The sequence below is a fragment of the Mus caroli genome, chromosome 8 (assembly GCF_900094665.2).
Source record: "Mus caroli chromosome 8, CAROLI_EIJ_v1.1, whole genome shotgun sequence".
Classification (NCBI taxonomy): Eukaryota; Metazoa; Chordata; class Mammalia; order Rodentia; family Muridae; genus Mus; species Mus caroli.
The window spans coordinates 21777610-21800378 of record NC_034577.1 but is presented as its reverse complement, the minus strand read 5'-3'; the positions used below and the strand labels follow the sequence as shown (position 1 = coordinate 21800378).

The 22769-nt window shown below is 44.2% G+C and overlaps 3 pseudogenes; 2 read left to right on the top strand and 1 right to left on the bottom strand.

Annotated features, from left to right (window-relative positions):
* The first annotated feature begins 14625 nt into the window (after nucleotides 1-14625).
* On the top strand, nucleotides 14626-17649 carry LOC110300177 (annotated as a pseudogene).
* Nucleotides 17650-17683: 34 nt separating this feature from the next.
* On the top strand, nucleotides 17684-18425 carry LOC110300781 (annotated as a pseudogene).
* A 2763-nt stretch (nucleotides 18426-21188) lies between these two features.
* Nucleotides 21189-21971, bottom strand: LOC110300176 (annotated as a pseudogene).
* Between the last annotated feature and the right edge of the window lie 798 nt (nucleotides 21972-22769).

The following is a 22769-nucleotide window of genomic DNA, read 5'->3' as shown; positions in this document are numbered from 1 at the left end:
AAAGATGGTCGTTACATTGTTCTTGTTTGTTTGTTTCTTTGGTGTGTGTGTGTGAGTATGTATGAACTCTGTCTCTAAGATCCAGCAAAAGTTCCTGTCTCTCAGAATGTAAAAGATATTTTCATAATATTAAATCAGCAGAGGGATGCACTTAAAATGTCCACATTTGGGTGCAGATCTGAAACAGTTTTATTTACGACATTACATTTTTCTATGCCTGGCCCAATGCTTACAGAACACATCATTCTTTTTTTTCCTGTAAAGGTGGTCAATATCCAAGGACCTGGAGTGTCCAGGAAATTACTGTAGCAGCTCAACTATCTGGAACTTGGTGGATTGAGGTCCAACAAAAATATTTCTCCGGAAGAATACTATATCTCTACTTAGATTTCCTTAAGCAACTTGTTTCTTAGTGGGTCCTAAAGCACCACCATAGGGGAGCTCCCCCAAGAGAGAAGCCCAGGGCCCCAGGTATTCTGCCTCGTATGTCACCAACAACTGAGTAGTCTAGTCCCCCATTGTCTGATGCTGCTAATCCTACAGGTTTCCATCCAATCAACAGATAATCTCGTCACACTTGACAAGACTCCTCTCATCCTCTCAGTGATGTTGCCTAAAGTTGTCTTATCTTCAACTCTTGTTTTCACATGGAATACACGGGATGGTGATGCCAGTGGACTCTTGGAACTTTGTCTGATTCTCATGTGGAGCAATGGGTGCCTCAGTCACCTGGCCCATTGAAGTCATTGTCGCTAGTAAAAGTAATCTGGTCCTCGTTCCTGTATTGTGCTCTGCAACAGAGGGTGTCGAGAGGGACTTGAATCTGAGACAGGGTGTAGGAGGTACACCTACCTATGGGTTTGATCTTCCCCAACAGGTTCCTACCCTTGGCCATGCCTCTTTCCCTTCATATACCAGGATGTGCACGTGCAACTGGTTATCAGAAACGATGATGGTGTCTATGTCTACTGGAAACAGTGGAGTTGTGCTTTGTGAAGATAGTCCTGACTCCACTGGAAGGTTCAATACCCAATGAAAGAGCAATGTCTTCCAAGACAAAGAAATAGTGAACCTTTTCTGGCTTATCTGAAATTATCCAAATGTATGTGTATATATATATATATATATATATACACACACATACACACACATACATACATATATACATATATATATACATATATATACATATATATATGTAAGACTAGAGTACAAAGGGAGATAGTACAGCAGACGCCAATGAAATCCAGATGCTCGCAAGTACACACTTAAACAACCTCTATTCTACCAAATTGGAAAAACAAAATGAACTGCATAAATTCCTTAATACATATAGCCTCCAAAGGTTGAACTAAGATGACATTTTAAAATCCTTAAATAGAGAGGCAATGAGGTTGAAGCAGCAATCTTAAAACTTCCTAACCAAAAGGACAAAAAGGCCCACATTCCAATTGACTCATAAAGTTTTACCAGATTTCAATAAAAGAACTACAACCAGTGTTCTAAAACTATTCTATAAAGTATTGGAAAAACCAGCATTACACACACACAAACACAAGGAAAATTATAAACAAATGTCCCTGGTGAATATAGATACAAAAGAGTCAATAAAACACTTGTAAACTGAATTCAAGAACACACAATAAAGACCATTTGACTATTGTAAAAAATCATGACAGACACTGAGGTTGTTTAACATATACAAATCAATAATTATAAATGTACTTACAGACAGAAGGCATATTGAAATAAATATTTGCCAAACCACTTTTTTCAAAATCCAACCTTCTCTCCTCGTGATAAAAGCCATACAAAGTCTAAGGATATAGTGAACATATATTAACATACTAAAATGATGTACAACCAAGCCTATAGCCAGCATCATGCCAAATTTGGAAAAAAAAAAAACCTATGATGCAGTCCCACTAAAATCAGGAGCAAAATAAAAATATCCAACAATCTCTACTCCTTTTCAAGGTTTTGCTTAAAGTCTTACCTAAATAATATAAGAGAAAACAAAAAACAAAAAAAAATCACACATAGAAAAATAAATTCAAGTATTCTTATTTGCAAATGATATAATTCTATACATTAAAGACCCTGACTCCACTAGAGAACTCATCCAGTTGAAAAACATTTTCAACATAGCAACAAGATGTGGGCACCCACTACTCAGGAACCTTCGATCCCTGCTATCCCTGGTTCAAACCCAACCCCAAGAGACCACCAAACACCTGCATGGCTCCAGGTCCCTCAACACCAGTCTCTACTCTAACCAACAGCTGTCTGCTAAGAGTTCTGAGCCTGAACTGCTCAGGCTTCATGTCCGTTCAGTGTGGTACCTATGTGGACCCGAGCGTTGAGGCCAAACCAACAGGAACTGGAATCCTAATTCTAATATTCACTCCCCACGGCCATATATAAAACAAGAATAAAACAGCGACCTGCCAAGTGCTTCAAGTTTCAGGTGTATAGAAATCATTGTTGCAGCTTTTCTGCTGTTCCAGCAATTGAACTCCATTGTCATCTAAATTTCCAGGACAGCCAACACACCACCTGACACACTTTAGTGTCCACAGGCACACCTTCCAGGTACACATTTGCTGATTGTGGTGGTTTGGATGTGAATGTCCCACCCCCACCCCAACCTAACCACCACCTCCCCAAACCCCACCCCACCCCACCCCCTGCAATGAGCTCATATATTTGAATGCTTAGTCATCAGGGAATGGCACAACTTGGAAAGGATTGGGATGTGTAGTTTGTTGGTGGGAGTGTGTCACTGAGGGTGGACATTGAGGTTTCAAAAGCCCATGATGGGCCTAAGTGTGTGATCTCTCACCCTCCCTCTCTTCTCCCGACCTGAAGGTCTCTTCCTGCAGATCCCGACATAGCTCTTCACTACTGCTGAAGCACTGTGCCTGCCATGCTGGCTGTCATAACAGACCATTCTTCTGTAGCTGTAAGCAAGCTCCAGCTAAACGCTCTCCTTTATAAAGAGCTGCTGTGCCCACGGTGGCTCTCACAGCAATAGGACAGTGACTAAGACACTAGCACACTCTTTTCCAGTCTCCACATCCTTCCATCTGTCCCTACTCTGTTAACCTTGTCCTGTTTCTGTGTGTACACTTAGTCGGGCTTCCTGGGGTTAACGTTTTTCTCAGGTGATTGCTTTAGGTTCTCCAGCATGAAGGCATTGGATGTAGGGAAGACTTGGCACACATTTCTTAAAGGAGGCAGGAATCTTCTGCAGGTCACTTACTGAATCTCACCCTGCCTGAGACACCGTTCATGTGGCAAAACAGACTTCTCTGTTGGTCTTGTCTCTGGCCTTTCCTCCAGTTCCCTAAACGTCACACTAAAAGATACCAGGAAGGAGGAGGGATGTCTGGCAATCTGGGAGACAAAGGAGCCAATAGCTCCTTAGGTGGACAACTACCAGTTCAGAGTCCTACACTGTGCACCCAGGCTAACTAACTAGGCACATTGCCCAAGATTATTTTGCCCTCCTTCCCGTACAATTTCTAAGAGTGTTCCCTCTGTGCGTTCATTCACATGTGGGCATCTGCGCATATACACGCAGCTTGTGGAAACCAGAAATAGATTGACAGCATCACTCACATGCAATTGCTCTCCACTTTTTTTGTTTGTTTGTTTTGTTTTGTTTTGTTTTGTTTTGGGGTTTTTGTTTTGTTTTGTTTTGTTTTGTTTTGTGTTGTGTTGTTTTGCTTTGGAGAAAGGGTGTCTCTGTATAGACCTGGCTGTCCTGGAACTCACTCTGTAGACATGGCTGGCCTCAAACTCAGAAATCAGCCTGACTCTGCCTCCAGAGTGTTGGGATTAAAGGCATGCACCACCACGCCCGGCTTCTGCTTCTTTTTAGAGACAGGATCATTCACTGAAACTGAAGCATGCCCACTGAAGTAAACGGGAGAGGCTGCAAGCTCTTCTCTGTCACACAGGGGCTAAGATCAGTGTGCTATGGATCGCAGCCTCATCATTGCAAAGCCAAAGCTAGAAATCCAGCCTCGAAAACCCCAAGTCAGTTCCCTCTGACTCCTACATCAGCACAGCCATTCTCTACTGACCACCAGGCTGGGCCTCTTCACTAATTCTTATGAGCTTCTTACCTCCAATATTTACCCCAGCAAATCTGTTCTCAGGGACCTAAAAGCACAGGTCACTGGGGGTCCAGGAAGGACCTGAAATCACCAGGGCCAACTACTACAATGCTTAAACCTGTTTCCATTCCTTCAGATCACAGAACCGGCCAGCCTCCGGGCAGTGGACAATCACAAATGCTTGCTTTCATTTCCTCTCCATTAGGCTTCATAACTCGAGAGCACAGCTGTACCTTAAATCTTCTTTGCGTTTCTGGTTCTTGGCCCCTGTCTACAGCGGCCCAGTTAGCTCTTCAAATGCAAACAGTGCTTCAGGTCACAGCAGAACAGGCATGCCAAGCAGATGGGTTTAAGAGGGCATCTCTGCAAACCATTAAGAGGCCAGCACATGGGGATGTAAAGATGAACAAAGCAGGCTGGCCTCTCCAAAACTTTTCTTCCTGGAGAACAAGGACTGGGTTGCAGAGCTTTGCCACCACACAGCACCCAGCAACAATTATAGCTGTGGGGATCAGGCCTTCCTCTGAAGGGTCCATTTCTCAGTGGGGAAAGCTGCTAACTTCTACACTGTGTTATGGCTCCTGGTCTACCAGGGAAGTGCATGCCGACCCTAAGAAAATGAGAACAGCCCTAAGATTACATACACTGGTGATGGAGATCTCTACTGAGATGCCACGGAATTGAGATGCTTTCATTGAGAAGCTGACAGGAAACGGTGATGTAATCTCTCATTTAAACTAGATGAAATATTCCTGCGGTGGTATCCCCTCAACAAACCCCTAATCTCTAACTCAGAGAAGACTATGCTGTGTGTATGCAGCCAACACAGCAAAGCGCTACATCCGTTCCTGTATTTCCACATGGACTCTACTTCCTTTGGCAAGGACTGTGGAGAAGGCAACTGAACGATCTGGCCACTGAGGGATGCCTCTCCCCCAATGGCAAGCTAATGAAGCACTATGATCCGAATCCTACAAAGGGCACTGCCTCCTGATCAGCCACTGTCTCCGGATCCAGGGGACCTACCCCTCAGCAAGTCCTGTCATGAGACACCTGCCACACCAGACTCAGTCCAGCAATCAAGTCTAATAAAAGTGGCTCTCTTTCTTTAACAATTGGTAAGTCAAATTCACACACAAAAGTACTGTGGTGTCCCTAAAGGGATTTAAGACATCCCACCCTTAGTCACCTTGGCTCCCCAAGACCATCTGACCTTTGTAACACTGGGTGTCTGCCTCCTCTCATTCCCAGATACAACATTTCCTCCAAGCTCCACCCTCTGTCCCCCACCACTCACCCCACATGGACCACTGGGAACCAATCCTATGCAATTGACTTCATGCTAACTTTTTTAATGGGTACATGGTACACCTCAGTAAAATCCTTACCATTATCTATTATCTCCTCTGCATCCCCCACAGCAGCACACACAGAGATGACTGACAAAGACTGTTCTCATGTGGACAGAAGGCTCTACACTGGCCCAGGCTCAGGAGAAAGGTGAACATCTCACCAGACAAAGGTAACACTTGCTGCTACTAAAAATAATTACAGAGCAGCAGCGCTCTGGCCCAGGCCCATAGAGAGCTAGCTTCTCTTCAGCCAGACTTCAGCTGTAAAGTGACAGTAAGGCGTGCTCTGCTGACCCAGAGGGCTGGTATAACAAGCACATATGATAATGTAGAGGGGGCTGGAGAGATGCCTCAACAGTTAAGAGCACCGACTGCTCTTCTGAAGGTCGAACTTGAAATCCTAGCAACCACCTAGTGGCTCAGAACCATCTGTAATGGGACCTGACGCCCTCTTCTGGTGCGTCTGAAGACAGCTACAGTGTACTTAACATATAATAATAAATAAATCTTCCCAGTGAGTAGAGGTCCTGAGGTCAGTTCCCAGCAAACACGTGATGACTCACAACAATCTATACAGATAGATGATAGATAGATAGATAGATAGATAGATAGATAGATAGATAGATAGATAGATAGATAGATGATTGATAGATAGGTGATTGATAGATAGATTCCTCATATACATAAAATAAATAAATCTTTAAAAAATACTGTACAGAGAAAACACACCATAAGCACTGGACAGAGAATAGTTACCATGTCATCATTTCAAGTGGAAAACAGTTCACACAGGGCCTATGGTAAATGTGGCTTTTATATCCTGGCAGGGAAAGAAGTAAAAGTGTGGATTTCCCAGGTAACCCAACCGAAGGAAAGGTGGGTGTGCTTCTGGGCCTAGGATTCCCAGATCATTCAGACAGACTCCTCTGCGTCCACTCGCTGGAGCTCCATGAATGGAGGGTGTGAGTGAGAATGATTCCCCTGCAGTAGCAGCTCTGTATAGACAGAGGCACAAGGAGGTATGCGCTGGTGTTCACAAAATGAAACGCAGAGATGGCGCCGAGTTGAGGAGCAGGACTGGGTGGCCGACCCACACCCAGTGTCTGCCTGGTATGAGGCCTGACTGCTGTGGCAGCTCTCTTGCAAAGGGCCCTGGGGGCCCCAGAAGCATCATTGAGTCCTACAGCTGGCCCCTTAAATGTCCATCTCAAACTGTGACTCTTCACCTGTGGGGAGAGGAGACAGACAACCAATAAACAAGTGGCAAATGGAAGCGCTCTGGTCTTAGGAGGCCAGAGAGAAGGTGTAGTCTTTTGTTATTCTCACAGGTCAAGTGGAAGGAGCATGCTGAGGAAGAGAAACAGGGGAAGTTGACTGGGCTTGGGAATCAGCTTCCTCAGGAGGGCAGTGACAGTGCTCAATTTCCCATGAATCCGATTTTTAATACGTGGTCCAAGGGGTGGAGCTTTGTGTCCTGTGTCCAGTTAAGGAAATTTAAAAGTACACCCACCTACCACCACTACTGCCACCTAACTCTATGGGGCAACCAAGCCACTCCTAGGGTTGAGAGCTAAAATACCATCAGAAACTAGGAGCAGGGGTAGGTGTCCCAGCAAGGGTAAATGACAGCCTTCAGTTAACAGTAACAACGTCATCCTCTGTCATCTTTGGTTTGAGGTGGGAAGGTAAAGGTGAGAGTTCTGTGCAAAGACTGCGGAATCCCTCCACCCTTGAACACGCAGCAGGGACCCACATGTGTAGCTTGGCAACCGCTTGTCACATCGCTCTCCTCAGGCAGTCAAATCCACCTTCCTATTGCTATTCACTTTCCCCATGTCCATCTCAGTGTAACAAAGTAAATATTGTTTATCTTGGGCTGCTGGACTCCTGGGGTAATTAGAATTCCCAGGGGCTGGAGACATGGCTCAGCGGTTCAGAGCACTGACTGCTCTTCTGAAGGTCCTGACTTCAAATCCCAGCAACCACATGGTGTATCACAACAATTAGTAATGAGATCTGACGCTCTCTTCTGAAGTGTCTGAAGACAGCTACAGGAATCACATCCTACAAGGCCACAGGGTGTGTCATCAGCTCCCGGTCTGATGAGACTGGAGCACTGCCTTCAGGGTAGAGGAGTCAGAGGAGGACCCGAGACCAAGAGTATGTCAACATCCTTGTGCAGCCCAGTCCCACAGTGGAGAGCTCAGGTGTTCTGCCACTACAACTCGCTCCCACTGGCTGACAAGGTGGCTGTTTTCATTAATTCTGGAGGAGGGGGAACAAGGAAGGACCAAAATATAAATGTCAAAGCTTCCGTGACAATAGGACGCATTGTCTGCCTGTCTCCATCCACAATCCATTTAATGAACAGTAACCTGCCAAGAGGTACCTGGGTTTATTATTTTTATCTTGCAGACATGTAATTTCCTAGAGTGGAAGGGAGTACACTGCAGGGTCCTTGATAAGTTGTCTCCTTGCATCAAGGACACAGCGATAGCTGCTGGGTTCCAAGAGTGGTACTTTGTGAGCTAAGATATGGGGAGACAGGAGAAAAAATAATAAGAAGTCAAGACATTCTTCAAACACATTGACTGAGATGGCAGGTAGGCTCACTACAGCAAAACAGAGGAATCTCTGCCCTAGACCTCGGGATGCAGTATGATATTAGTTTCAGGGTTAGAGGAAGCCAGGTACCTACTAATCACTATGAAAATTCACTTAATAGTCACAAGAATGTTTCTTCAGACACACAGCTGGGCAAGGAATGGTTAATTTGAGGCTAAAGGTATCTCCCAAAATAAACTGTAATTAGGCTCTGGATTCTGCTGAAGGGCCTCTTCCCCAGTTGGTTCTTGATCTATCAATAAAGATGCTATTGGCCATTTACTGGGCAGAAGGAAGAGGCAGGACTTCTGCATCCACATAGTGGATCTAGCAGACCCAGGGAGAGGGGAAAGGATATTTTCACCATTATTCTGAGGGAGAAAAGCCAACCAGCCATGTGAGATCTCAGATGGAGTGGCCTCACACCACTTCTCCAGGAGGGAGGTTGGGGTGTCCAGCTAAGACTAAAATTAACAAGCTAGGGCAGGTTGAGAGTGATAAGCTAAGAGTGTTAAGAAGGGTACACTAGCCACAGTAGACTGGAGGTGCCTAGCAATTGAGACAATAAGGCACATTGAAACTGATCAACATATGTGTGTCTGTGTTCTTCATCTTTGGATCCAGTACTCTTTGGGCAGGGGCTGGTAGCATGGCTCTGTTCCCAAAGTGTGCATTAAAGCAGAGTAGCAAAAGCTAAACCCTACAACCTGCAACACTTCAACATCCCCACCGCTAAATAGTCAGTCAGCCTTGTGGAAAGTTCTGGGTAAGCTAGCTTTGTTCCAGAGCTTTCTATGGAACCCCAGTCCCTGTACCGGGTCAGTGAAGACTACAGTCTTCACTATGTGCCTTGCCTCAGGACACACCCAGTATACCTGACCATGCTATGCTAAAACTGTCTTGCTGATGAAATTCCCAGCTTCTTTAAGAATCTGATCGCTGTGGGGCTTGATATAGTACATTGACAGAAGCAAGTGATGAGCCACCTAGGCGTCATCCTGCTAAGTGCACTGAGGGTACAGCAGAAATGTATTCAGTCATGCCAACTTTCATGAAGGTATTAGTGGAGGGCAGACGAGAGAGACTCAGACACATATATGTAAGCTCAGTAAAGAAGGCCTTCAGTAGAGGGTTTCTTCCATGGCCATCGGGTAATTGAGTGAGAAAGAACATGACAATTATAAACATAGGGAGGATTTTCTTAGGGCTCCATGTTTAGGAGCTGCCAGTTCATTCTGGCAGGCCTGAGTAATGAGAGGAAGAAGCTCACACCTTGTAGCCAGGAAAAAAAAAAAAAAGAGGCTAATGCCTCTTCCTCAGGCAACACTTTCAAATCTGTATTCACCAGGATTCTCCAGAGAAACAGAACTGATAGATTGATGTAGGTTATAAAGAGTACTTATTAGATTGGCTTACACTGGCTAGTCCAACAATGGCTGGCTGAACACTGGGAAGGCTGAGAACCCAGTAGTTGCTCACTTCATGGAATGGGGTTCCTTGGGAGACTTCAACCTGGTACTGTCGGTCTAGAGAATCCCTCGGAAGCCACTGGTCTTCAGTCCACACTGAAAAACCAGGAATCTGGAGCCCAATCTCAGCAGAAAACTTCAGACAAAAGCACCAACAGAGTAAGCTCACTGGCCAACAAGAGGTGGAGGTGGTCAGGAAAAGGTAAAAGTTTTTCCCTCCAAACTCCTTATAACCAGGTACCTCCACCCAGGGCCTCTGGGAGAGGTCTTCCCTGTTCAGCCTGCTCCTCAAGAAACTACCTAAAGCGTCCTTGGCCAGCAAGACTCTCACCTGCTTGATTCAGATCCAATCAACTTGATAACCAAGACTCCACATCTCATCATCCGTTAGGCTGAAGTGTAAATACACTGGGGAAGCAAAGGCTGACTCCAGACCTCACCCTCATGAACACTGCATATTGGACCACAGCTTTCACCTTTTTCTCTAGTTCTCTTCTGTTCAAATCCAGCCATAGGTTAGGATGCTAAATAGTCTGGCCCCTTCTCGGTAAATGATGCTCAGACCAGATGAGCTGAGAGTTTATGGCACACACAGGAAGGGTGTGCTCACTACAACAGATTCAAGAATAATTCCTGTGGGACTTCAACGTACATGGTCATCAGGGTTGCCTTGTTTTTTATCCCAAACCTTCTTAGACTTTCATCAGCAATGTACTTGCCATTTTATTGTTCACGTGATGTGTTGTAGGAAATGTTTAAAGTCTATGTCCTGCCATCAGGATAGACTCCCTGCCCTGTGCTCATATTTTCATCACCATGGTTACAAGTCAAGAGCTGGGCTTAGTAAACTGAGAGAAGTGATCTCTAACTCTGTCACATGACTAATTCCCACAGTTTCCTCTTCCATCGACACTCACACAAATTTCCACCTCTTTGGCTTCAGGCTACATGAGCACCTCCTTATATAAGGCTTTTGCTATAGTTCTATTTTCTGATGAATTGCATATGTGTAATGGGAGATAGTCCATAAGTCTCCTGATCAGCCTGACCCACAACACCCAAAGCAGGGTGAGTACCTTGAAGAAGGGTGATACAGTTACTTTGCTATCTAGAAATGAGGGCACTCTTTGCATTTCTCTGAGTGTCTTCCTGGCCACTTAGTGTGTACTTAGATTTCTATAGTCTCTCCAATGGAGTTACAGAGATTAACAGCATTGGGAACGTCCACACCATCAGGGACTGCTGCCTCCAGAGAAAAGAACTGACTCATCCACAGAAATCACAGATGCAGCCTACATAGCACCCAGCTGCAACTCAGACCTGCAGAGATGAGCAGAGAGCCTGCTAGAGATGGCTCTTGAGGTCCACCAAGGGGCTATCTGGGAGTGGTAACCAAGAGATAGACAGCTACAAATGGCTATCTCCAGGTGTGAGAATAGCAGGCGAGATCGTGAGCCACAGTATAAGGGTTCCCGCTGCCTGTCACGTGTGGCCACTCTAACTTCCCAGAATTGATAGTTTAAAAGTCAATATGGTAAATACAGACTTGAAGTTCCCATCCTTAAAAATATGTGGCATTTAAATACACTGCTCCACAGTCTGGTCTTGGCTAACTAAGTAACAAAAACCAGAGAACACTAGAAATTGACACTATTAATATCCTGCTGTGCTGTTTGCTGTTTCTATTTCCTACCCTCTTTCCTCAAGCATGTGTCAGAAAGCTGCTGGTGGCTATGGTCACAGTGATTTCATGCACACATCATGATGACATGAAGAAACCCATTATTTTGTAAGAAAGACAGAAGCCAGTTTGATACATAAATAGATAGATAGATAGATAGATAGATAGATAGATAGATAGATAGATGATAGATAGATAGATAGATAGATAGATAGATAGATAGATAGATAGATAGATANATAGATAGATAGATAGATAGATAGATAGATAGATAGATAGATGATAGATAGATAGATAGATAGATAGATAGATAGATAGATAGATAGATAGATATAGATAGATAGATAGATACATAGATAGATACATAGATAGATACACAAATAGATAGATACATGCATATATAGAGAGATAGATAGTAAGAGAGATAGATAGATAGATAGATAGATAGATAGATAGATAGATAGATAGACAGACGACAAGCAAGCAGGCAGGCAGACAGGCAGACGAACAGGCAGATTGACTGACAGACAGATAGATTTTTTTTTTTGATACAAGGTTTTTCTGTGCATCCCTAGCTATCTTGGATTCTTCTCTTGAGACTAGACTGGTCTCGAACTCACAGAGACTCATCTCCCTCGATGTCCTGAGTGCATGTGCCACCAGGCCCAACTCAATATATTTTAGTACAAAGAAGTCTGTTTTCCTCAATCCATCATCATGTTTGTTAAATGCATAAATCTACCATCTGTTCAGCCAACTGCAAATCTATCTGTTTTCATCAGGTCTATAAAGCTGGATACTTGCTTGTCATTTGAACTATAAAATGTCAACTGTGTGGAGACCTCCCCTTAGTATATGAGCTACAGGTCCAAGGCAGTAAACCCAAGGATACTGTATTGCTGACCCTTACCAAAGGAATTCCCATATCCTCCCTTGAGTGCTGTGTCAAGATTTTACCTTTTAGTGTAGCTTTTTGGATAACGTGTTTGACAGGAAAGGCATGTAATATCATCTGTTGCTCTAGGGTCCAAGGGTACTGTCCTCTGTGGTGAGTTCAGGATCAGTTCCATAGCTCTCTATTGCTCTTTCAGATGGGATCCATTCTCCAAATCCATATAGAACCAGCATGGAGTCAGAGATTATCAGATGTCCACATCTTTTCCCTTTACAGGAAAAGCTATAATTTTCATCTTGATGACATTACTGAAATGGAAATTCTTGTATCATTCTTCTATTGAAAGCTGTTTAGTTTGTTGGGTTGTGGGGGTGGGACTTGGGTGACAGAGTCTTTTTTTCCTCAGATTCTAGCTCACCTTACACACAGGGTAGGTTATTTTCTAGGGTGAGCTACAACCAACTTATTAACTACACTAAAGCAATCTGGGAGAAATTATCATTGAAGTACCATATCCCCTCTCTGAAAGCAATATACTTTTAGCATATTAATTCTCAGTGTTTGTCCCAAGTAAGCATTTTAACCAACAATCGTGGTATGATTTGCATTCTGATTTTTTTTCCTCTAATGGATCATGGCTCTTCAGTTCTCACCAATGATTGTATGTTGCTTGGGGCAAAAACAAAGCAAAAAAAAAAAAATCTGTTCATTCATATTACCAGGTTTTACTCTTAAACATTTCGGTTGGGATGATTTTGTATCATTTTATTATTTTTTTAATTGATTTTTTTAGGATCTCACATGTAAGGATTGTATTAACTTTACCACCACCACCACCCCCTGCCCCTTCTCACTCTAATTCTTCCCATGCTCCAAATGCACAGCATCTTTCTCTTTAATGATAATTGTTACCTAGGCATATATGGCTGACCTCTTGGGATTGGTTAACCTGCCAGCAGTCTTGTCCTTGGTGAAAAAAATACTTCTCCCTCTTTCAGCAACCATGAATTGCCTGTAGCTCTTCTTCCAAGGGTAATGCCTTGTGAGATTTCACACAAACACACACACACACACACACACACACACACACACAGGATGCAGTCTCACTAATCTCATGACCAAAATAAAAATATCTGACTCTTTCAACTCCTTTTCAAGGTTTTGCTTAAAGTATTACCTAAATAGTATTAGAGAAAACAAAAATCAAAAAAAAATAACACATAGAAAAATAAATTCAAGTATTCTTATTTGCAAATGATATAATTCTATAAATTAAAGACACTGACTCCACTAGAAAACTCATCCACTTGAAAAACATTTTCAACATAGCAACAAGATGCGTTATTAACAGAACATAAATAGTTATTAACAGAACTTAAATAGTAGTCTTCCTATAGACCAAGGGCAAGTATACTGAAAATGAAATCACAGAAACGATCCTAATTAGAGTTGCTTAAAAAACACAACATTGAATAAACCCAACAAGGGTAATAAAAAATCTTAGAATAAAAACTTGGGAAACACTGAAGAAGGAAATAGAGAAAAATATCAGAACATAGAAAGACCTCCCATGTTCATGGATGGACAAAATATTTTAAGTAATGGTCGACCTACCTAATAAAATATATAGGTTCAGTGCAGTCTCAAAAGAACAATGCTATTCTTCACAGAAACAGAAATATCTAAAAATCATGTGTAGACACAAAATATCTCACAGACCAGATAAATCATGGGCAAAAAGCATAGTGCCCGAGTTGTTAACATACGTGTAGCATACTACAGAGCCATAGTGATCCAAACAGCATGGTACTACCACAGAAACAGGCAACAGCTCAATAAGATAGAAAGGGGACTCAGATATAAACCCATGAAACTAAAGTCATATTTTAAAAGAGGACCCAGATATAAGCCCACACTCCTATAGCCACCAGATTTTTCACAAGGATGTGAACAATGCGTATTGAAGAGAGAGCATCTATGACACATAATGTCTGAGTTGGATAGCTATGCATAGATGGATGTACCTTCATCTGTACCTCTCAGCATACATACTTCTATCATGGGTTCAGGTCTCCTTCCCTGTTTCGAACAAACCAACATGAAAATTTAAGATATAGGGTATGGGGGACTTTTGGGATAACATTGAAAAGGTAAATGAGGAAAATACCTAATAAAAAGAAAAAAAAAGAACTTAAGATATAATAAGAGACTATCTCAGTATGCCTTTAACTCTCATCTTGAACATTTTATAGGAAATAAATACTTTTTTCTTAAACATGCCCACTGTTATTTAAGGAGCAAGGAAGAGCGTGCTGCCCACATGTTCTTAAACTGAAGGAGCTTGCGAGGGGAGGATGTGGGGTGGGGAGGATGTGTAGCAGACACCGGGATGCAAGGGTCAGGGAAAGAAAGATCACAAAGGGCGATGACAAACAAGCATCTTCAGTAAGATGAAGCACTAACCTGTGTTTTGAAGAAATCCTGATAGTAAAGGAGATATGCCATGGGGACTGAGCAAGGCAGAGGTGGGGACAAAAGCTCACTTGAGACACCCTGCAAGGTTAAAAGATACCATAATTGAACCTTGTTGCCTTATTGGCTCAATTGCTAGGAACTTCCAAACTACAGTGGCTAGTGTGCCCTTCCCAACAATCTTAGCTTATCACTCTCAACCTGCCCTAGCTCGATCCTTTTAGTCCTAACTGGACACCCCAACCTCCCTCCTGGAGAAGTGGTGTGTGTCCACTCCATCTAAGGCTCACATGGCTGGTTGGCTTTTCTCCCTCTGAAGAATGGTGAAAATCTCCTTTCCCCTTTCCCTGGGTCTGCTAGATCACAGGTGTACCTGTGTGGATCCAAAAGTCCTGCCTTTTCCTTCTGCCCAGCAATTGGCCCATAGCATCTTTACTGATATTTCAAGAACCAATTGGGGAATAGGCTCTTCATCAGAACCACCCTGACAGCAGATCCAGAGTCTAATTACATTTTATTTGGGGGCTACTTTAGACTCTCATTAACCATTCCATGCCCAGCTGTGTGCCTGAAAATACATTCTTTTGACTGTTAAGTGAATTTCCATAGTGATTAACTTAGTAGGTAACTGGCTTCCTCTAACCCTGAAACTAATATCATACAGCATCCCCAGGTCTAGGGCAGAGATTCCTCTGTTTTGCTGTAGTCAGCCTACCTGCCCTCTCCATCAATGGGTTTGAAGAGTGTTTTGATTTGTGATCATTTTTCTCTGTTTCCATAAAAACATCATGAAATATGATTATTGGAATATGATAGTGGAGGAAACCAAAATCAGTGTTCTGGACCATGACCCTTTGTATTTGATTCTAGAATAAGGCAGGCCTTTTGATTCTCTGATGTGAGTATTGTTTAATCCTTGATATGGAACTGTGAAACTGGATCATATGGGGGCAGAGACTGGATGTCAAGTCCCAGGAAGTCAGCCCTCTAAGTCTCTAGAGACCTCTCCTCCTAGTCCCTGACTGTCTTTTGCAGGCCACCTCTCACCCACTCCTAACATGCCTGTGCCCTTCCATCTGTGGATGGTTTCCCTAGAAGTTGCCATTCTTAACATTTGGAATGACTGCAGCCTCAGACCAGAATACTTAGGGCTCAGCCTGAGTGGCAGCCATCTTCCCTCTAGCCTTCCTCTTTGCATCATAAAGAGACAGATCTGCCCCAACATTTTCATTCTTCAGACCTCTGCAGAAACAGTACAGGCTGGGTGCTAGAGGTTGGAGGAGCTGTACAGAATTCCTGCTTGCATTGGAATTGTATTATAGAGAGGGAGTGAGGGAGAGAGAGAGAGAGAGAGAGAGAGAGAGAGAGAGAGAGAGAGGAGGAAGAGAGGAGGAGAGTGTAGGTGAGAGATTGTGTGTGTGTGTGTGTGTGTGTGTGTGTGTGTGTGTGTGTGTGTGAGATAGAGAGAGAGGAGGAAGAGGAGGAAGAGGAGGAGGAGAGTGTGTGAGAGAGTATGTGTGTGTGTTTGAGAGAGAGAGAGAGAGGAGAGTGTGAGAGAAAGAGATAGCGTGTGTGTGAGTGTGTACATGTTTGTGAATGTGTGAATGTCATCCAGATAGAGTTAGATTAATAGATAGACAGAAGTATAGATAGCTTAAAATAGATAGTAAATAGAATAGGTTTATTGATTTCAGGGTAGGACTTAGAAGGGTAAAGCCTCCTAGGTCAAGAGGACTTGTGTTCTGAAAGGGTGAATTCCACCTTTCTGAAAGCCAGGACAGTACAATTTATCGCCATAAATGAAATACTAAGGGGGCATACCTCTGGACTGGCCACTGGGTCGAGGTTGTTACCCCAGGGGGTTAATGACCTCCGGGTCATTCCAGGAAGTAGACCGGATCTGGGTGATCATCAGCCTCAGCGTAGCCTGGCAGAGCTGCCTAGCACTGCTCATGGCAAGAGGAAGCCAGGCCAACTTCCACGCCTTATAATCAGTGCTGGCAAGGGCCTTGCCCCTGACCCTATTCCAAGCTTATCGATAGGGTCCAAAAGAATCTTTCTGGGAGAATCTGTGGTAGAATGCCCCGAGGACAGGAAGACATTTGTTGGTCCCAGTGGCTTGCCAAAGAATAGCTGCAAGGGAAGAAAAGACAATGGAGTTGATTAACAAGGCTAGAATGAAAACAAAAAAAGCCTCAAATCTAATAGATGTCAGAAGCAAGAGGTGTTTATGAACAACACACACCTCTGCAAGAAACATCCGAAACAGCAACCAAGGAGCCTGGTGGAGTGGAGGCATGGCCATCTAGGGGGAAACAACACAGGGCTCCTACAGTCAGAAGAACCTTTCAGGTGCTGCAAAAGTCTTGCCTTAGAAGAAAACAGCTTTTCCCAGGGCAAGAAGATCAAGCCCTATTGTAGGCGTTCAGACCAGATATCTTGTCCCGTATTAGTAGGAGATCATGGGCCTGGAGAGTGGCAGAAGCCAGTGTCTTCAGGCCAAGAGGGACTGAAAGCTACCAAAGTCTCCAAAGGTAAGAAGGGACAGGCTTGTCATGTGTTGGAAGTAACTTCCCTGCAGGCAGAAGCCAAGCCCCAGCCCCTCAAGAGGAGGAGGAGGATGCAGGGCACAGAGATGTCCGCCAAACCTCATGACAGAGGACTCTGTGTAGAAAAGGCAGTCTTCCTCAGCAGAGAGCAAGTACAGTCATCTCCTCAGGACCTTCATCACGGCGCTCCGGAAAGAAACCACATAAAAGATAAGTTGTGCCCAAAGGCAGAATGCTGGGACCACACAGTCCAGGAAACTCCAGTAATTCTTACAGTTCGGGGCCATAGCTATGTCTCAAATGTACATCTGACTCCTCAGGACATTCATCAGAGCCCTCAGGAAAGAAAGATCATAAAACCTAAGTCGAGGCCAAAGGCAGAAGGCTGGTACCACACAGTCCAGGGAACTCCAGTAATTCTTACAGTTCGGGACCATAGTTATGATTCACAGGTGTCAAAATATCCTAGTGCTGCAAAGCACAGGAAGAACTTTCTTAGAAAATGAAGTATTACTTAAGTGTCGCACAATCGTGCGTCTCATGGAGGCTGTTTGGCGAGACAGCTGTGAAAGGTTGATGGCAGCACAGCAAGCCAAGGAGAGACGGGCTCCCGAGGGGAGGGTGCACTTCCAAATAACCCGGTTCATCATTGAGGCAGGCATCAAGCTAGGCATGCAGTCCATCCCCATCGCCACTGCGTGCACCATTTACGATAAGTTATCCTGTGACATCAACCTGGACGCGTATGACCTCTCCCTGGTCGCCATTTCTTCCATATACTTGGCCGGCAAAGTAGAGGGGCAACACTTGAGTACTCGTGACATCATCAATGAATCGCACAGGTACTTTAACCCGGGCAGTGAGCCGTTGGAGCTGGATTCCCGCTTCTGGGAGCTACAAGACATCATTGTACAATGTGAGCTTCTTATGCTCCGAGTTCTGCACTTCCAAGTCTCTTTCCAGCATCCACACAAGTACCTGCTGCACTACTTGATTTCCCTCAAGAACTCGCTGAATCGTTACAGCTGGCAATGAAACCCCACCTCTGTTACAGCTTGTTCTCTGCTACGAAATAGCTACCATGGGGCTGGGGGCTATGCCTCTACTTCAGGATCAGCACCTAGCCGTGGCTGTGCTCTACCCAGCACAGCAGGTTTATGGAGTCCAGGTGCCTGCAGAGGGTGAGCCCGAGAAGACTTGTTAGCAGGTATTTAGTGATGACCTTACCAGCATTGTGTCTGATCTCATTCAGGTTTATACTATGGATACAGAGATCCCCTAAGGCCCTGGCCAAGGCCGGACCAAAGACCAGGATGATTGGAGGCCTGGGGTATCTTTTCACCAAGTTGGCCTGTTCATTCATATTACCACGTTTTCCTCTTAACCATTTCTGTTGGGCAGATTTTGTATCATTTTATTTTTTTTTAATTGTTTTTTTAGGATTTCACAGGTAAGGATTGTTTATACCACCCCCTGCCCCTTCTCACTCTAATTCTTCCTATGCTCCAAATGAACAGCATCTTTCTCTTTAATGATAATTGTTACATAGGCATATATGGCTGATCTCTTGGGATTGGCTAACCTGCCAGCAGTCTTGTCCCTGGTGAAAAAAATACTTCTCCCTCTTTCAGCAACCATGAATTACCTGTAGCTCTTCTTCCAAGGGTAATGCCTTGTGAGATTTCACACAAACACACACATACACACACACACAATGCAGTCCCACTAATCTCAGGACCAAAATAAACATATCCAACTCTTTCGACTCCTTTTCAAGATTTTGCTAAAGTTTTACATTTAGAATGTTAGAGAAAACAAAAGTCAAAAAAATCACACATAGAAAAATATATTCAGGTATTCTTATTTGCAAATGATATAAGTCTATAAATTAAAGACCCTGACTCCACTAGAGAACTCATCCACTTGAAAAATATTTTCAACATAGCAACAAGATGCAGTATTAACAGAACTTAAATAGTTATTAACAGAACTTAAATAGTAGTCTTCCTATAGACCAAGGGCAAATATACTGAAAATGAAATCACAGAAATGATCCTAAGTACAGTTGCTTAAAAAACACAACATTGAATAAACCCAACAAAGGTAATAAAAGATCTGTAGAATAAAAACTTGGGAAACACTTTAAAAGGAAATAGAGAAAAAGAATAGAACATAGACAGACCTCCCATGTTCATGGATGGATAAAATATTTTAAGTAATGCTCAGCCTACCTAATAAAATACACAGGTTCAGTGCAGTCTCAAAACTGCAATACTATTCTTCACAGAAACAGAAATATCTAAAAATTCATGTGTAGACACAAAATATCCCACAGACCAGATAAATCATGGGCAAAAAGAATAGTGCCTGAGTTGTTAACATACCTGTAGCATACTGCAGAGCCATAGTGATCCAAACAGCATGGTACTAGCACAGAAACAGGCAGCAGCTCAATAAAATAGAATAGAGGATTCAGATATGAACTCATGAAACTAAAGTCATATGTTAAAAGAGGACCCAGATATAAGCTCACACTCCTATAGCCACCAGATTTTTCACAAGGATGCCAACAATGCATATTGAAGAGACAGCACCTATGACACATAATGTCTGAATTGGATAGCTATGCATAGATGGATGTACCTTCATCTGTACCTCTCAGCATACATCCTTCTATCATAGTTTCAAGTCTCCTTCCCTGTTTCCTGCAAAATAACATTAGAATTTAAGATATAATGAGAGTCTATCTCAGTATGCCTTTAACTCTCATCTTGAACATTTGTTATGAAATACTTTTTTCTTACACATGCCCACTGTTATTGAAAGAGCAAGGAAGAGTGAGCTGCCCACATGTGAGATAACTGAAGGAGCTTGCGAGGGGAGAATGTGGCTTGGGGAGGATGTGTAGCAGACGCGGGATGCAAGGGCCAGGGAAAGAAAGATCACAAAGGGTGATGACAAACAAGCTTCTTCAATAAGATGAAGCACTAACCTGTGTTTTGAAGAAATCCTGATAGTAAAGGAGATATGCCATGGGGACTGAGCAAGGCTGAGGTGGGGACGAAAGCTCACTAGGGACACCCTGCAAGGGTACAAGATACCGTAATTAAACCTTGTTAATAGTACTTCCAGGTTACAGACACATGAGAAAATGAAAGTAAGAAACATCCATCTGCCTCAGTTTTCTCTGGGTCTTGGTAGGAGTGGTGGGAGGGAGCAGAGATGCTCACCGAGCAGGATGCAGAGAAAGTGTCTACTCTCTCTAGGCTCCTCCTCTGTTCACATAAGAACTCGACTATCTCTGGAATGAAATATTTCATCACAGCCCCATTGGTTCTGAGCCTGTAGAGAGAAAAGCAAAGCCTTTATAAACTGTTGGCGGGGGCGGGGGGCGGGTGTTGGGCGCCATTCCTTCGCAGAAGCTGAATGGTCTCTATGAGGTCATCACATTTAGAAGAAATGAGCACCTTCAAGGCAAGGGTGCCTGCTCCTTGTGGCATCCTAAAGTGGGGTGTCCACAGGCACATGATGTCTTCTGTGATGCCTGAAAAACAGCTGCTGTGCCTGTGGTCCTCCCAAGCCCACCTTGCCCTCAAGGGCTGGCTGGGACTTGAACCCCGCATTCTTATCACATCAGTATTCATGCCTACTCATACATTGTAGATTGCACAGCACTTCTTTTTTTGCTTTAAACCCTTCCTATATTTTATTTGCATAATCTTTATTATACAAAATAAGATTCTATGTTACACATTCATACTTCCCCTAAGGGTGCAGTTCTATTCTTTAACTTGCCTGTTGGCGACCTGCAATGGTCCATGCCTCAAATGTAGCATCTTCTCAAAGTGCAAAAGCTGATGAAGCCAATTCTAGAAAGCTCTATATGTCCTGCCCACATGAAAGCTCTTGGCATTATTTGAACAAGGGCTGCTGGGGACAAAATGAGAGCATGTCATTGCAGTCACCAGTGACGTCCTCTGCCAGCACAACCAGTCTTCCGAGTGGAGACACACCAACTTGGTGGAACAATTCCCCAGGCCTCCGATCATCCTGGTGCTTGGTCCAGCCTCGGCCAGGGCCATAGGATCTCTGTATCCATAGTATAAATCTGAATGAGATCAGACACAATACTGGTAAGGTCATCACTAAATACCTGCCAACAAGTCTTCTCGGGCTCACCCTCTGCAGGCACCTCGACTCCATAAACCTGCTGTGCTGGGTAGAGCACAGCCACGGCTAGGTGCTGATCCTGAAGTAGAGGCATAGCCCCCAGCCCCATGGTAGCTATTTCGTAGCAGAGCCCAAGCTGTAACAGAGATAGGGGTTCGTTGCCAGCTGTAAACATTCAGCAAGTTCTTGAGGGAAATCAAGTAGTGCAGCAGGTACTTGTGTGGATGCTAAAAAGAGACTTGGAAGTGCAGAACTCGGAGCATAAGAAGCTCACATTGTACGATGCTGTCTCATGGCTCCCAGAAGCGGGAATCCAGCTCCAACGGCTCACTGCCCGGGTTAAAGTACTGTGCGATACGTTGATGATGTCACGAGTACGCAAGTGTTGACCCTCTACTTTGCCGGCCAAGTAAATGGAAGACATGGCGACCAGGGAGAGGTCATATACGTCCAGGTTGATCTCGCAGGAGAACTTATGGTAAATGGTGCACACGGTGGCGATGGGGATGGACTGCATGCCAAGCTTGACGCCTGCCTCCATGATGAACTGGGTTACTTGGAAGTGCACCCTCGCCTCTGGAACCTGCCTCTGCTTGGCTCTCTGCACCTCCATCAACCATTCCCAGCTGTCAGGCCGAACAGCCTCCATGAGACCCATGATTCCACGGCACGTAAGAAATTCTTCATTTTCTAAGAGAGTTAATCCTGTGCTTTGCAGTGTGGAGCGCCGCTATCTTCCGGTGCTGAGTCATTTCCTCAGCACCAACTCGTAAACATCCTGTGCTGAGTCATTTCCTCAGCACCAACTCGTAAACATCCAGTTTGCGCCTGCGCTGGAAATCCCCGCCCCGGGCAGCTCCGCCTCAGGGATGGGGCAATCAGTGTTGAGCCAATCATGGCTTGCCACGTCCGAGGCGGGGAGAATTTCTTATAAAAGGGAAGGGCTCGGACTGCCTGGGGTCTCCGGTTGTGAAGCTTATGCTCTCCCTCTCAAGACGCATAAAGCTTGCTGCAGAAGAACCCTATCGTGTGTGGTGTCCTCATTCGCGGGCGATTCAGAGAACACTCACATCTGGTGCTGAAATCCCGGGAAAACGAAGAACAGAAGAACATCGCGAGCACCGTCGGAGATCCCTCGGTGACGGGGAGGGTCCAGAACTGCAGGAACTACGTCTCGGAAAGGTATGCCTGAATTTTACCTGACCCTTTCGCACTCCCTTCAACTAACCGGGCCGTGGGAGGGATTGCCCGAGGCTTTAATTATCGTCCTCGTGGCCTTGGTTGTATGGTTCCTAGCCCTCTACCTTTGTGAACATAGAAGGTTGTGTTAAATTGAAGTTCTTACGATCTCGGAGACATAAAACTGCAGTCTCCTTTAGAGTATCATGGGGGCTTCTCAATCAGTACAAACTTCATTAAAAGAACTTCTCAAAAGAAGGGACCTGAAGCTTGGGGA